This window comes from Equus caballus, chromosome 5 (assembly GCF_041296265.1).
Source record: "Equus caballus isolate H_3958 breed thoroughbred chromosome 5, TB-T2T, whole genome shotgun sequence".
NCBI lineage: Eukaryota > Metazoa > Chordata > Mammalia > Perissodactyla > Equidae > Equus > Equus caballus.
In genome coordinates, this window is record NC_091688.1 from 81118496 (window position 1) to 81131983 (window position 13488).

General features: G+C 42.3%; 1 long non-coding RNA gene across 1 annotated transcript in view; it reads right to left on the reverse strand.

Annotated features, from left to right (window-relative positions):
• LOC111773595 (uncharacterized) overlaps nucleotides 1-3330 on the reverse strand; it is a 69505-nt gene extending 66175 nt beyond the window's left edge. The window contains exon 1 of the long non-coding RNA XR_002808236.2: nucleotides 2835-3330. This is a non-coding gene — a long non-coding RNA (uncharacterized lncRNA). The remainder of the gene's footprint in view (nucleotides 1-2834) is intronic.
• Between the last annotated feature and the right edge of the window lie 10158 nt (nucleotides 3331-13488).

The following is a 13488-nucleotide window of genomic DNA, read 5'->3' on the forward strand; positions in this document are numbered from 1 at the left end:
ATTAATAGTCAGTGGGGGAAAATCCCTAATTGTTTAAATTGTCTATGTAACCATAAATTATGCTTGAAATGGCTTATGGGTATCCTGCTTGAATATTGCATTCTTTATTTTATATGCTAATTTTAAAATAATTTCTAACTATTTTAATAAAAGTTTTTGTTTCTGTAAGAAAAGTTTGAGTGCGAAAACACATAATAGTTGTAGATAATTCTGACTAGGGGAAACTTGCTACTTGGACTATCGGCTCACAACAAAGACATCATTATTCATTAGATAGAAATTATTTGTGAGGAAATAATAACTCTAGATTGTGTGCAAATTCAGTATACAGAGAGAGAGTAAACATCCTAGGGTATGAAGTTTGTCATTTGCCAGATTACCAACGATTTCTGCCTGTTGCTCTATGTAAGAAGAGCTGGCAGCTAGCGCTGCTCCAGAAACCTTTGAAGTTGCTAAGAATCAGGCCCCGGTTTATAACGGATGTGGTCACCATCGGTTCACCAGGGTTTCCAGGCAACCAGAGCATCCCATTGTCTACCCACACCAAACTCAGCTAGATTCCTGGCCTCATAAGGACAGCTCTTAAAGGTGACGAAGAGCCTTAAAGTATTCCAGAACCCAGGATTTCAGAAACACTGCTGCCAAGGTCATCTGCTTTGAGTAGTAGGTCCTTGCCCACACTGGGCAGTCATTAAAAAAAAAATGACAGAGAGGAAAAAACCCAAGGAGTTGGCCAAAAATCCTTACTACTTTGCCATCACTTCAATGTTAGCCAGAAATAATTAGAATAAAGTATAACTGCTCAATTAACCTTCGAGACTGACCAATTGAAATGAATTTTATTATTACACTTCGCTAGCCCAGGCATTTCCAAAATGTGGATGTTTTCAAGTGACAATGAGAATCATCCATTTCTTCCAGGAAAACTAATAAGCTGAGGAACACTGTAGAACACATTCTTAGTTTATACATGAGGGAGATTTGAACCAGCTAACCCCAAGGAAATCGAAAGGCATCTCTTCAGAGCCCTTCCTAACTGAACAATTCCAAATCCGAACCAGGAAAGGGGCGTGACCGTGGGCATGCGCAGATGCAGAAGAGAAAGCCTGAATTTCCTCTGCCCGGCACCCAGCTGCTGGGTGACATTGGACAGCACGCTTCTTCATCTGAGGGCTGACTGGTTTAGGACACTCTCCATCTCGCCGCAGATGAAGCAGCCTTGATGTGGGTCAGGCGCTGGCATTCTCATCATGCTCCTGGGACGAAACTCTCACCACTGCCCACAATTCACCATGACTGCGGCCATTCCTGTGTCTCTCAGCCCTGCACTAGCTCATTCTCGTGAGGCCGTTCGTCACGCTCTCTTCCTCAGCAGCGCCGTACAGAAGGAATCTTTAGGACATCAGTTCACTCACTCTCTTTCTGCCTGTCTACAGACATTCCCCCAGACTTTTCCTTTTCTCCTCTTGATCTAACTTTGACCCTATGTTTGACACATCTTAAAAAGCACTTGCTTTCTCTCCACAGTCCTTATTTTCCCAGATTATTTTTTACACAGCCTCTGCCCTTCCCATGGTTTCTCTATTATGACCTGGCTCCTGATGCTTTGAAACTCATTTAACCACCTGGATTTATCACTCGAACCTTTCCCACATCCTGTTAATTCTGTTACTGCATTCCCTTGGTTTCCCTGTGCTTCCTGAAGTGTTGCTCTTGAGTCCTTTCCCAGTTTCCTTCCTTCCATCTCTTCAAGAGGCTGAGGCGGGGAGAAACCACCTGTTAGGGAGCAGGGAGACCTGGAGGCAGGTGGTAGAGCCCGTGTGAGAGCGGGCAGGCACTTCACTTCTCTCTCTCTCTCTCTCTCTCCATTTCTTCCCATGTAAAGTGAAGAGGTTCCCTCTGGCTCAAAATTCCATGATTCCAGGGTTTCTTTGTACTTATAGAGAAGAGTCATGGAAAATTACAATGTGATTGTTGCACCAGAAAAATTAACTGCAACATATGAGCCATTCGCTTAGCAAAAACAAGGGCATCACAGGTTTATTTGACATCATGGCACTGAGAAAGATGGACTTTGGGCCTCAGGGTGGCCTGTTGGCTTTTTTGAAGCGGAAGCAAGCTTGTGGTTTATTAGATTGGATTTAAATTGGTCAAGTTAAATAGAGTCAATTGCACTTTGTGAATCAAGTAAACACGAGCTTCTCTCGGCTTTTCCCAGCTCAGCAGTGGATTCTTCAGCTATGTTTCTCAGATGTTTAGGATTGAAGTTTCCATTCTGTAATAATGGAAAATAATCACCGCCTTCATTTTAAACAAAAACCATTGTGCAAGTGGATCCAGGATGCGAACAAAAATACTGCATTATTTTACATAGCTGACATGGTACATTTGAGGCATAAAACATTGCACACACTATAAACAAATGAAAAGCCGGAGTCAGTCCTGTTAGGCCCAAGCTATGATCGATTGCAAACCGAGGGTTGTAAAATAAGTAACAATCTGGAACCATGGTTTATCAACACTTTTATTTTCCTCAGACAACTTTATCCCGGAGCGCTGGAAATGTGAGGCGCTGTGATTGGAAGAGGAGCCTGTGACTTTGGAAGTATTTTCAGTTTCATCGTCTGACGTTTGCACTCGGCAAAAGTTGCTTTCACAAACTCCCGCACAAAATGTATTTGGGACTAACAGCTCTCAGATTTTATTAGCCCCTTGGGTTGGCCCTGAGAAAAACGCACTGGAAAATGTAAGTCGCAAACTGGAAAATGTTATTTTGATTCTTTAAAAATAAATAAATAAAACAAACCCCACAAAATCTGAAACGCCCAGCTTACCTTTGTGGGTGGCTTTCTCTTTCTTTTTTTCTTCAAGGGAAGGGAATTGGTGGGGCAGAAGCCTTTTTTATTGTGCCTCCTGCTCTTTTCTGAATAGTCACTTAAAAGTGCATAATAAACATCCCTTGCAAGGCCCATTCTTTTTGTGCGTGATGGGGATAAAGGCGGAGGAGGGCCTGCGACCTGACAGAGCCATTCCCCGATTCTCCGAGAGCGACTGCCCTCGTGGGCAGATCCCGCACCTCTCACCTTCCTCCCTAAACACAAACTCCCAACCGCCCCCAATCGCCAACCCCTGCGAGCGCGGGGGCACGCGGCCGCCTGGCAGTGCAGTCACCCAGCACCTTCCCCACCCGGCCACCTAATTGTTTCCCAGTTTATTCAGCGTCCAGGTGGCAGGCGCGAGCGATGGCGCCTCCGGGGCCTCCCTCCACCGAGGCGCGGGTGGGAAGCCCCGGGGTTGGCGATCGGGGGCCCGGGGGTCTGGGCGGCCATCGCCCGGCACGCGGCCGCGACACAAGGCAGCGGCTAAACCGCTCCGGGGCCAGGGCGCCGCTGCGGGCGCGGGCGCGGGCGCGGGCGGCGGGTGGAGGCGCGCTCCGGCGGAGCGGCGCCCGCGGCAGCCCCAGCGGCAGCTGCGGCGAGAGGCGCGCGGGCGGCGCGGGGAGCGGGCGGGACGCGCCCGGAGACCCGCAGAGAAAGGGCAGCGCCGCCGCCGGCTGCCGGCCTCGGCGCGGGTAATCACGCGCTCCCCGCTCGCTGCTGATTTGCAAGAGCAGATTAATCAGAGAGCGCGGCTTGATGAAATTTGCTGTTATTGTGCCCATTTTTAGCAACATCTTTTATTATCTTCATTATTCATTTACAGGGGCCCGGCATCAATTATGCAAATGAGTTCACAGACTTTGCAGATTACTTCATTTGCCGCTATTGTTTGTGGAAATTTAATTATTAAATATTATTAAGCTTGCGTTTTCTTCAATTTTCCAAGGCTTAGTTTCATTTGATTTTTCCTCCAGCTGCTCTTCTTTCCTTTCAGTGCCAAAACAGCTCCTCATCAAAGCGGCTCTGGCATGTGAAGACCAAATAAAATCTCCTCAATTTAATAATTTTGATGTTAGTCCCTTGTTCTCAGCTGCTTGCTCAAAGCAATGCAGAGAGGAACGCAGAGCACATTCAATTTAATGAGCAGAAATTGAATTCAAGTTTGTTCGGAATTGACTTCAATTAAGCAGAGTCTTAATGATAAATTAATCTCTTTTCTTTATTCCCTAGAATTTGTTTTTCAAAGTAGGAAATTGGACTACATTGAAAGACCAAATAAAGAATACCAATTTTAGCTAGATCGTGGGACTGATAGCAAAATTTAATTCTTTATAGTAACCTACTTGGACAAATAGCATTCTTTCTATGGCATGTATTATAATTTATATTCATTGTTACCACTTACACTTCCATAGCATGGATAAAATGGCAGTTGAATCAAATATGGGCTTGTAATAGACTTCAGAGTTTTAATCTTTATTAAGAAACTCTAATTGAATGCATAATTAGGTTTTCAGTCTTTAGGAAAATCAGTTTAATATCTATGTGAACTGAAAACATTGATCAGAAATTTTAAAGCAATTTTTATGAGTTTATTTTTGAGGAGACATCATCAGGCTGCATATAAAATGGCATTTTAAACTGAAGAGCAAGAATCCGAGAGGCGAGGAATTAGGTTCATCCTGTGTTGTTACGGATACCGAGCCAGGCTTCCTTGGAACCAGGGCCAACATTGGTAATTTTAAGTTCCTTTTATTAAAACCTCTAATGTTCCTCCGGGCCACCAAATCCATTATTCCTGTCCAGACCCCGCTGAAAATCAAACTCACGGCTACTTGGGGATTTTAATGAGGGCGTCCATATTGATTGTATGGTTATACTGTTTGGGTTTGCTGCCACTGTCAAAAATGTGCCTGATATTTCTTTTCACCTGAATCATGGATCATCTTTTCTGGAACATGCAGGGCATAATTCTCCATGCTCCAGTCTGCAGAGCACTCTATCTACATATGCCAAATGTTATTATTGCAGTTCCTTCAGAAACTGTGTGAGTGACCTTAGAAGAGATGATGTTTGTTCCAAAGAACTTCAAGCTGTTCACTGTGGTATATTCATAGTCACAAATTTAAAATACATCAGTGTGAGAAAATACATTTAGGCTGCATACTGTTTCCCAGAGTGCCTGGGTCCCCTCCCCCCTGCTTCCCGCTCCTTCCATGGATGAGTTTTATTACTCTTGGTCACTCAGACATTGTGCGTGCAAATTTGACTTTGCCGTGAATTTTAAATTGAATCGTGTGTGGTGGAGATTATCTTCTTTGTGTGACAGTACAGTATCGTCATTTCCAGGACTTTTCAGGGTCCACCTGCTCTATGTTAGAATTAAAGATTTATGTAATAATAGAATTTTTAAACTGACAGGGTGCTTAAAAGTCATCTGGTCCAACGCCTATGTTTTATAGATGAGGAAACCAAGGCCCATAAACGTTATGTAATTTTCCTAAGGGCATAGAGTCAGCCAGAGGCATAGCCAGGACTAAAACTCGCAGGTATACGAACTTCTGGGCCGAAGAAATTTTTTTTTCACTGTTCAAGTCTGCCTCCAAGTTGTGTAGTGACATCTTTGAGTAAGTGGGAACTAGTTTTAAAAAGACAGGAATTAATTTATTGTCTTGTTCAAACTGGGAAATATATTGATTAAAGCGCATAAAAGCACACACAAACCCGGGAAGCCTATTTATCTGGAACTTAGACAATTGGGAAGCCTAAAGAACAGGCTTGCTTTGTGCTCTCCTTTAGTGAGAGGGGAACAAATGAAAAGTTAATAAGCTTGTATCAGGGATTTTTTAAAACAAAAAACCCAGGAAACTTTATAGTGCTATAGGCTCTGTGCATATTAAGTCCTATATTCTACAGTGAGAGTTGACAACATTTTTCATTAGTATTTCCAGTATTTTTCTATATATTCCATCCCCCCATGAAACAGTGGTATCCCAAACCTCCTTCATTTTATTGCAATCTGTGATTTGTTCAACCTGAATGAACTGTGAGTACTGGGCAATTTGCTAGATGTTGACAATCTGAAGACTGATGAGGCTGTAAGGAGGTGGTAGTCTAGCTGTGGGGAAAACAGAAAAGAACCAATGATCATCATGTGAAATAGTGAGTGTTCTATGCAGAGATGCTTGGGGCGCACGGAGGAAGGGCATCCGAAGCACACCAGGAGGCCTGGGAAGGCTTTTCCATGTAGTACTTACCCATGTTCTCCCTGTAAGGGCAAGTCACCAACGTGAAGAAGGTGATGGTGGTACGGAGTGGGGTGGGTGAAAGGGAGCTTTTACCAGGTAGAGGGAAAAATATATGGGATGTGGGGAGGCATGGAATGGAATGAAAGCTGCCTAAAGGTCTGTGCCGAGGAGTTCTGGGAGACTGAACTACAAAGCCAGGGGTCAGACCAGTAAGTGCTTTTTGTATTAAGTTAAGGACAAGTCATTTCTCCTTTTAGTCTGGAGGGCAACTGTTTAAGCAGCTTCCATGAGAGTACAAATATTCCTGGGATCATGGTAACCTTATCTTCATCCCTTATTAACTAATATCTTAGTGATTACTTCAGCAGTGATTAACTGTAACATAAAGTGGGGGAGGGGAATTTGGGGGATGGAATGGTGGCAGGAAATGGGAGGAAGAAAAGAGAAAAGAAGAATGGAGACATTGATGAGGGTGGGAAGGAGGTACCTGGAATGAACTATTCACAGCTTGCCTCGGACCCAGGAAGGTCTCTTTCATCAGTGCCAGCCCTTGAGCCATTAAAATCATCTGTGCACCTTCTGTTCATGGATACTGGCTAGAATTTTACAACTTCTACCTTGGTAACACCATGTAATACAATTTTTAAGGATGATTTGTAATGTTTATAATGATGACTTTCTAAGAACTCAAAACACCAACGAAATCAAAACAGATAAAATCTTAAGTCTTGTTAGAGTATTCCACCAAGTTTTTGAGAATCAGTCTCTGACTTATAGTGAATGGGGTAGTTCGGTTTGTTAAAATATTTAGTTGACCAGAATACCATATTTTTCTACCATTCTAAATAAATTACCTTACTAAATCCATTTTAACTGCAGAACTACAAAATTGGGTTTACAATTTTTTGTGCTAGAAAACTAAGGTAAATATAAACATGGCATACACAAAAGCATTTCAGATAAAATCAATGACATATTATTCCAAATTAAAGTTAAAAATCTCAGGCAGAATTATATAATTGCAGGGGTTGGCTGGGTGGCGTAGCAGTTAAGTTTGCATGCTCCGCTTCCATGACCTGGTGTTCACCAGTTTGGATCCTGGGCGTGGACCTACACACTGTTTATCAAGCCATACTGTGGCAGGCGTCCCACATATAAAGCAGAGGAAGAAGGCCACGGATATTAGCTCAAGGCCAGTCTTGCTCAGCAAAAAGAGGAAGGTTGGCATTGGCTCAGGGCTAATCTTCCTCAAAAAAAAATTATTACATAATTTTAATGATAAAATAAGAGTTCATCACTATGTATTGAAAACATTTTTTTGAAAAATATTTTAAAGGAAGTAGTAGGAATCCAAATAAAAGCCATAAGAGAAGTGATGCCACTTCATAGTGCAGGTTGATTCAATTAAAAGAGAGCTTTATTTTAAAATCTGCTCAAACTGCGGTTAAGGGTGGAAAGGGCAGGGAACCTTCCTCTACATCTGTCAGCTTAAGCTGAATTAAAACACCAGCTAAGATCATTCACAATAGCTAAGAGATGGAAAGAACCTAAGTGTCTATCAATGGATAAAGGTATAAAGAAGATGTGGGGTGTATATATATATATATATACACAACACACACACACAATGGAATATTATTCAGCCTTAAAAAGGAAGGAATATCTGCCTTGTGCAACAACATGGATGGACCTTGAGGGCATCAACTAAGTGAAACAAGCCAGACAGAGAAAGGTAAATACTGCATGGTATCACTCATATGTGGAATCTAAAAAAAGTCAAACTCATAGAAACGGAGTAGAAAAGTGGTTTCTGGGGGCTGGGGTTGGGGAAACTAGGGAGAAGTTGGTGAAAGGGTACAAACTTTCAGCTATAAAATGAATAAGTTCTGAGGATCTAACGTAAAACACGTTGACTATAGTTGGTAGCACTGTGTTGTACAATTGAAATTTGCTAAGAGTTGGTAACACTGTGTTGTACAATTGAAATTTGTTAAGAGAGTAGAGTAAGGGAGCTCTCACCAAAAAAATAAAGTATGCGAGGTGATGGATATGTTAATTAACTAGATGGTGGGAATCCTTTCACAACGTATATGTATATCAAATCACCTTGATGTACACTTTAAATATCTTACAATATTATTTTTCAATTATACCTCAATAAAGCTGAAAAAATACTGGCTGAGAAAAATGCCCTATCTGTCTAAGAAGTGTCTGAGTCCAAGATTATAGCCTTTTAGATGGCCGGTTAATTGGATGTAATGTTAGAACCCCAACTAATAGATGTTATTCTGGAATCACTGGTGAGAGAACATTTCCTCTCTTTCTCCTGAGGAATCTAGCTATTGCCTTGTCAGGCTTGACCAACACACATTTTCTGCCTCGTTTATCAGCTTTACAATGCCAAATCAACCCATTGGGTGCTCTTGTCTTTTTCTTGTATCTCTCATAGGTTCCTCATGAAAATTGTTTCTCTTGTCTGGCCCCTCAATCTGAAGCGGGACTGTGATATTTTCGATTTAGTTTCTCTTTTTCTGTGATAATCTAACTGCTTCGGTATTTTTTCTTTTAGAATAAGATAGATTTTCTAAACCCAACATTCTTTACCATATTTTGGTGTTTGGCTTAATTCAATGCAAGCAAAATTTATTGAAGCCCTCTGGATAGGGTGCTATATAAAGGGTCCCAGGAGCTACAGAGATGAACAGGACGGCCACTCTGTCCTTAAGCAGCTCGTATGTGAGTGGTTGAAGTAACAGAGAAGTAAATAATTATCACCAGTGTAGTAAGTGTTATAGTAGAGGTAGAGACGGGACTCTGAGGAGAGAGTGAAGGATCACTTAAGTAGGAGGAACTTACCCTGAGTGTTAAAGAAGCCATTGGAGTGTGTCAAGGCAGAGAAGGCAGCCATGGACTCCAGTGGAAAGAGCATGGGCCTTGCAGTTAGATAACCGGGTTAGAATCTGCCATATACTTGCTGAGCCAAGTGTTTCACCTCTCTAAAACTCAACGTTCAGGAATGATAATATCCACTGTGCAGGACAGGTGGTCACACATACCTGTCAGAGTGTCTGCGCATCTGCACTCCTGGATGAAGTTCTTCAGATTTGGGAAGGAAAGAATTTGGCCTCTGCCTACTGTCCCCCTCCAAACACCTGCCCCAATTTTTTCCCTTTAATGTGCCTGGAAGAAAGGCCAAGTCTCAGGGTGAGGCCTGTGTTGAGGCAGGGGAAGGGAGGAAAGAGGAAGTTCCCATACTTCAGACTGTGTGTGTGTGTGTGTGTGTGTGTGTGTGTAGTGTAGTGTGGGTGCCGTTCCTGTCCTTTCATTTCTTTCTGCCTTGATTTCCTCACAAGGAAAAGATAAGGAATAAATTTGGGAAGCAAAAGTAGAAAAACTTTCTCTTTTCCTTATAATCCTTCCACCAATCCATTGTTTACATGCTTAAACTTCTGGGCAAACATTAAGTAATCAATAAATTTATGATGAGCAAATGTTAAAAAAAAAAGTTGGAAAACAAGGCAGATAGAGTAAAAGGAATCTAATCTGAAGAAGTCCTTAGAGCTTTGGCATTTTTTTGAGGGTAAGGATCATATATTTTATTCCTTACCTCTCCCCCTATGTCAGTAGCAAATGGCTTTGAAATAAACAGGCACAGAATATGAAAATAAAAAGCATCTTGACTGGGTTTCCTTTTGTACACAGAATGAGTGATATAAAAGAGTTAACTTTGATTTAAAAAATAACAACAGGAAACCCAATTATGCTTATAGTAAACTTCCTTGCAATATTGTGACACGTCATTGGGGGAATGAAGTAAGATATGGGGAAAAGAGAAAAAGGGAAAATGGAGGCAACAACGATGAGGAGAGAGGGCTGAGGAAGCAGGGAGAGAGAACAATGAGCTGGAAAAAGGAACACAGGATGGGAGAAAGAAGGAAAAAGAATGGGAGAGACAGAGAAAAAGGGAGATGATCATGAGGGAAAAAAGAGCGTGCACAGAGTCTGACGTTTAGGAAACATTCTCATACCCAGGGATCATTTCTGCAGTGGGTTTCACAGTGTTGTCACCTCATCATATTTCCTCAAAATTCTCATTAACCACTGTTTATAGCTGTTTAACTGCTGCTTACCTTTGGATTTTCAAGGGCTAGACTTATAATGGGATAGATAATCATAGTAGCCCATCACAGGGAAATAATTATTCTCTCAGCATATTATCTCTGGCACATGTTTGGGCCCTGAGAAAACGGTTTCCATGTTCCGATGTTAAGAAGCTGGGGGCTTGTTGAGATTGCCTCCTTTCCATAGCAGGATTTGATTTTTTTACCCTAAGATACTATCATATCTCACAATTGGCTAAGCATCATTCTCTAATTTGGGCATGTTTTTGAAAAGATAAATCTTTTTTAGTGTGGTATTTCCTTCTAGGGAAAACTGTTCGTAAGTCACAGAAAAGCAGCAGGCCCATCAGCTTAGACATTATAAAAGTGAGAGCCGGGGGGAGGGGACCTTTGCAGGAAAGGTATTTATGGGAAGTTGTCAATTTTTAGTTTTAAAAAATATTACTCTGGGGGCTGGCCTGTTGGCATAGTAGTTAATTTCATGTGCTCCACTTGAGCAGTGGCCCTGGGTTCATAGGTTCAGATCCTGGGCACAGACCTACACACTGCTCATCAAGCCATGCTGTGGTGGCATCCCACATACAAAATATAGGAAGGTTGGCACAGATGTTAGCTCAGTGACAATCTTCCTCAAGCAAAAAGAGGAAGACTGGCAAAAGATGTTAGCCCAGGGTCAATCTTCCTTACCAAAAAAAAAAAAAATTACTTTGTTAAATTAGTAAACAAACTAAAGTAGAAATGAGAGGGGAAAAAGTAAAAGTCTTTCTGTTTTATGGAGTTTCATGAATTTTGGGGACTGTGACTTTAACATGGCTTTGAAATATAGGATGAAAACATGGAGATTTTTCTGTTTGTTCTGCTTGTTTCCATCTCCATGAATAGCTTTCTACTTTGGGGACCATCTCCCACTACAGCTTGCTGCACTGTTTCAGTTGGGTTTTGAATATCGATAACCAAAGATGTTGACTGTCCCTTAGTGAAAAAATATCTCGTGTTTATTCCTTAGGTGGGGAGGGGAGGGTTGCCAACATACGGTTTTGCAGTTTGTATTTTTAAAAAAGTCACCCTTCTTATTTAGCATTGTCCTTCATAATACAAATTGCAAATAAGGCAGCTTGCCAGTACTGAAAAGCAATTTCAATTAAAATTCCCAGGGCTTTTCAGGGGCGACACAGGAGTCAGTCTTAGCACATTGTCCTTGAGTCTGGGCACAGCTTACCTGGAAAGCTTCAAAGACGGACAAGTAATTTTAGTGTCACCTTCCTTGTCCCCCCCACCGCAAGCCATAAACAAAGCAATGACTGCCCTTTCCACAAAAAAGGAGGTTCGGTGACTGCTTGTCTGGAAAAGCTGGTAATGGACTATTAAATAGTTGTTTGTGAAATCGCTGCACAGTACAGTGTTTACTTGTTTCTGCAAAAGTATTTCTGTTTACCCGGTTCTGGATAAAGAGCAGATCATTTGACAAGGCCCCAGAGTAAACAATATCCTGGTAGATATACACTTCCGTCTTCTGGTCCAGGCCACAGCATTTTCCGTTATTATGCAAATGAGGGAGGGGATGTGTGGACACACTATCAGAATCACAGCAAGTAGGGCTGTCTGGTGTGTTGGAATATCCTGTATGAAGGTTGGAATAGCCTGTCCCAAGGGACCCTTCTTCCGCTGCCCTAGAGTGTCTCCCACCTTGTCATGGGGTTTACAAATCACACAATTAACTCTTATAGGTTAAGGCTGCTGGTAAAATCAGGAGTTCCTTTGGAAGAGTGACATTAAACTGATGTCCATCGTTAGCATTTTAGATCAAATAATACTTCCATTTATTGAGTGTGTATTTATGAGCCAGGCACTGTGCCATTATTATTCTTATTAACTTATTTGCCCTCACAAGAATGCTGTGAAGCCAGTATTATTATTAGCTTCAGGTTACAGATGAGGAGACAAAGGCACCTGAGGTTAAGTTATTTGCCAGGTCTCAGAGTTGGCAAGCCAGGAGCTAGGTTTGAACCTAGATTCTCTGATTCCTGAGGCCATGTGTTCCTCTGACGTGGCGTCAACAGAGAATGGGGTCCAGAAAATAGAGGGTATGGGACAATCAGACTTCGATGTGGTGAGTTGGGAGGGGTTGGTCCAACAGCTGAGGGACTAGGCATGAAGGGAAGACTAAGAGAGGGAAGGTGGATCCTGTGAGCTCCTGATTACAGCCGGGGCTTGGAAGGGAAGGACTAGTGGAAATGAACATGGAAAAAGGGGAGAAGCTAAGGAGGCAGAAGGTTAATTTCACAGATATGTTTGTGGCCAAGCTGATAGAGTCATTTTCTTAGATGTCTCCTCGATCTTGATGTTGCAGGACTTCTGCCCTTCTTTCACGTAGGTCAGTTACATACGCTGCATGTAATTCTGTAGCTATGAGGTCTCGTGATCCTCACAGGCATTTGAGAGGCAGAGGATTGGTGGCCAAGCCAAGACTAGAACTCTCGTTATTTGCTCTGAGCCCAGTGCTCTCCCCAGCACACCCTGGGCTGTCTCCTATTTGTTGCCCCGGAAGGTCCTCAAGGCCACTCCACTTTCTTCCCATAGAGAGCCCCTTTCATTTTGGTCTGCTATCTCTTCAGTCTCTTTCATTTCCAGGAGGTGGTACAAGTTACACACTCATTACTCCAATCTCGACATGCTATTTGAGTTCTGTTAATTCATTGTTATGTGGAGAATGCCTTCGGTGAAACACAACAAGCTGCAGAAAATACAATTCTCCCTTAATGTATATTTACTAAGTGTATTTATTATTCATCAGGATGTGCATTTTAAAATGTGAGTCTAGATTCCCTCACTTTTAATCCCAAACAAGTGTTAAAAGATTTATTTTTATAACAATCCCGGAATGAGAGCAAAGTAAGCCTCCCGGAACGCGGCTTGCCAAGTGGTAGATGTTAGCTCTGCACCCACCCTGGATGCTCGATCTGCGGGTGCTTGTCGTCTCTCACTGCTTCTGGTGGGGATGCACAGAAGCCTGAGAGCACACCAGGGCCTGTCAATGGTTGCAGTTTGTTGGCACTGACTCTCAGGAAGGAGTACTGCAAGGGAAATGTTAAAGTCCCATTTCTTTGCAAGATATAGATAGATATGGTGGAGACATAAAGGCAGACGGATGAAGAAAAGGGAGGACGTGGGCCAAGAGACAAGAAAATGCACAAAAATAAACTTCAAAGACCTCAAGGTGCTATCAACATGCAAGTGTTT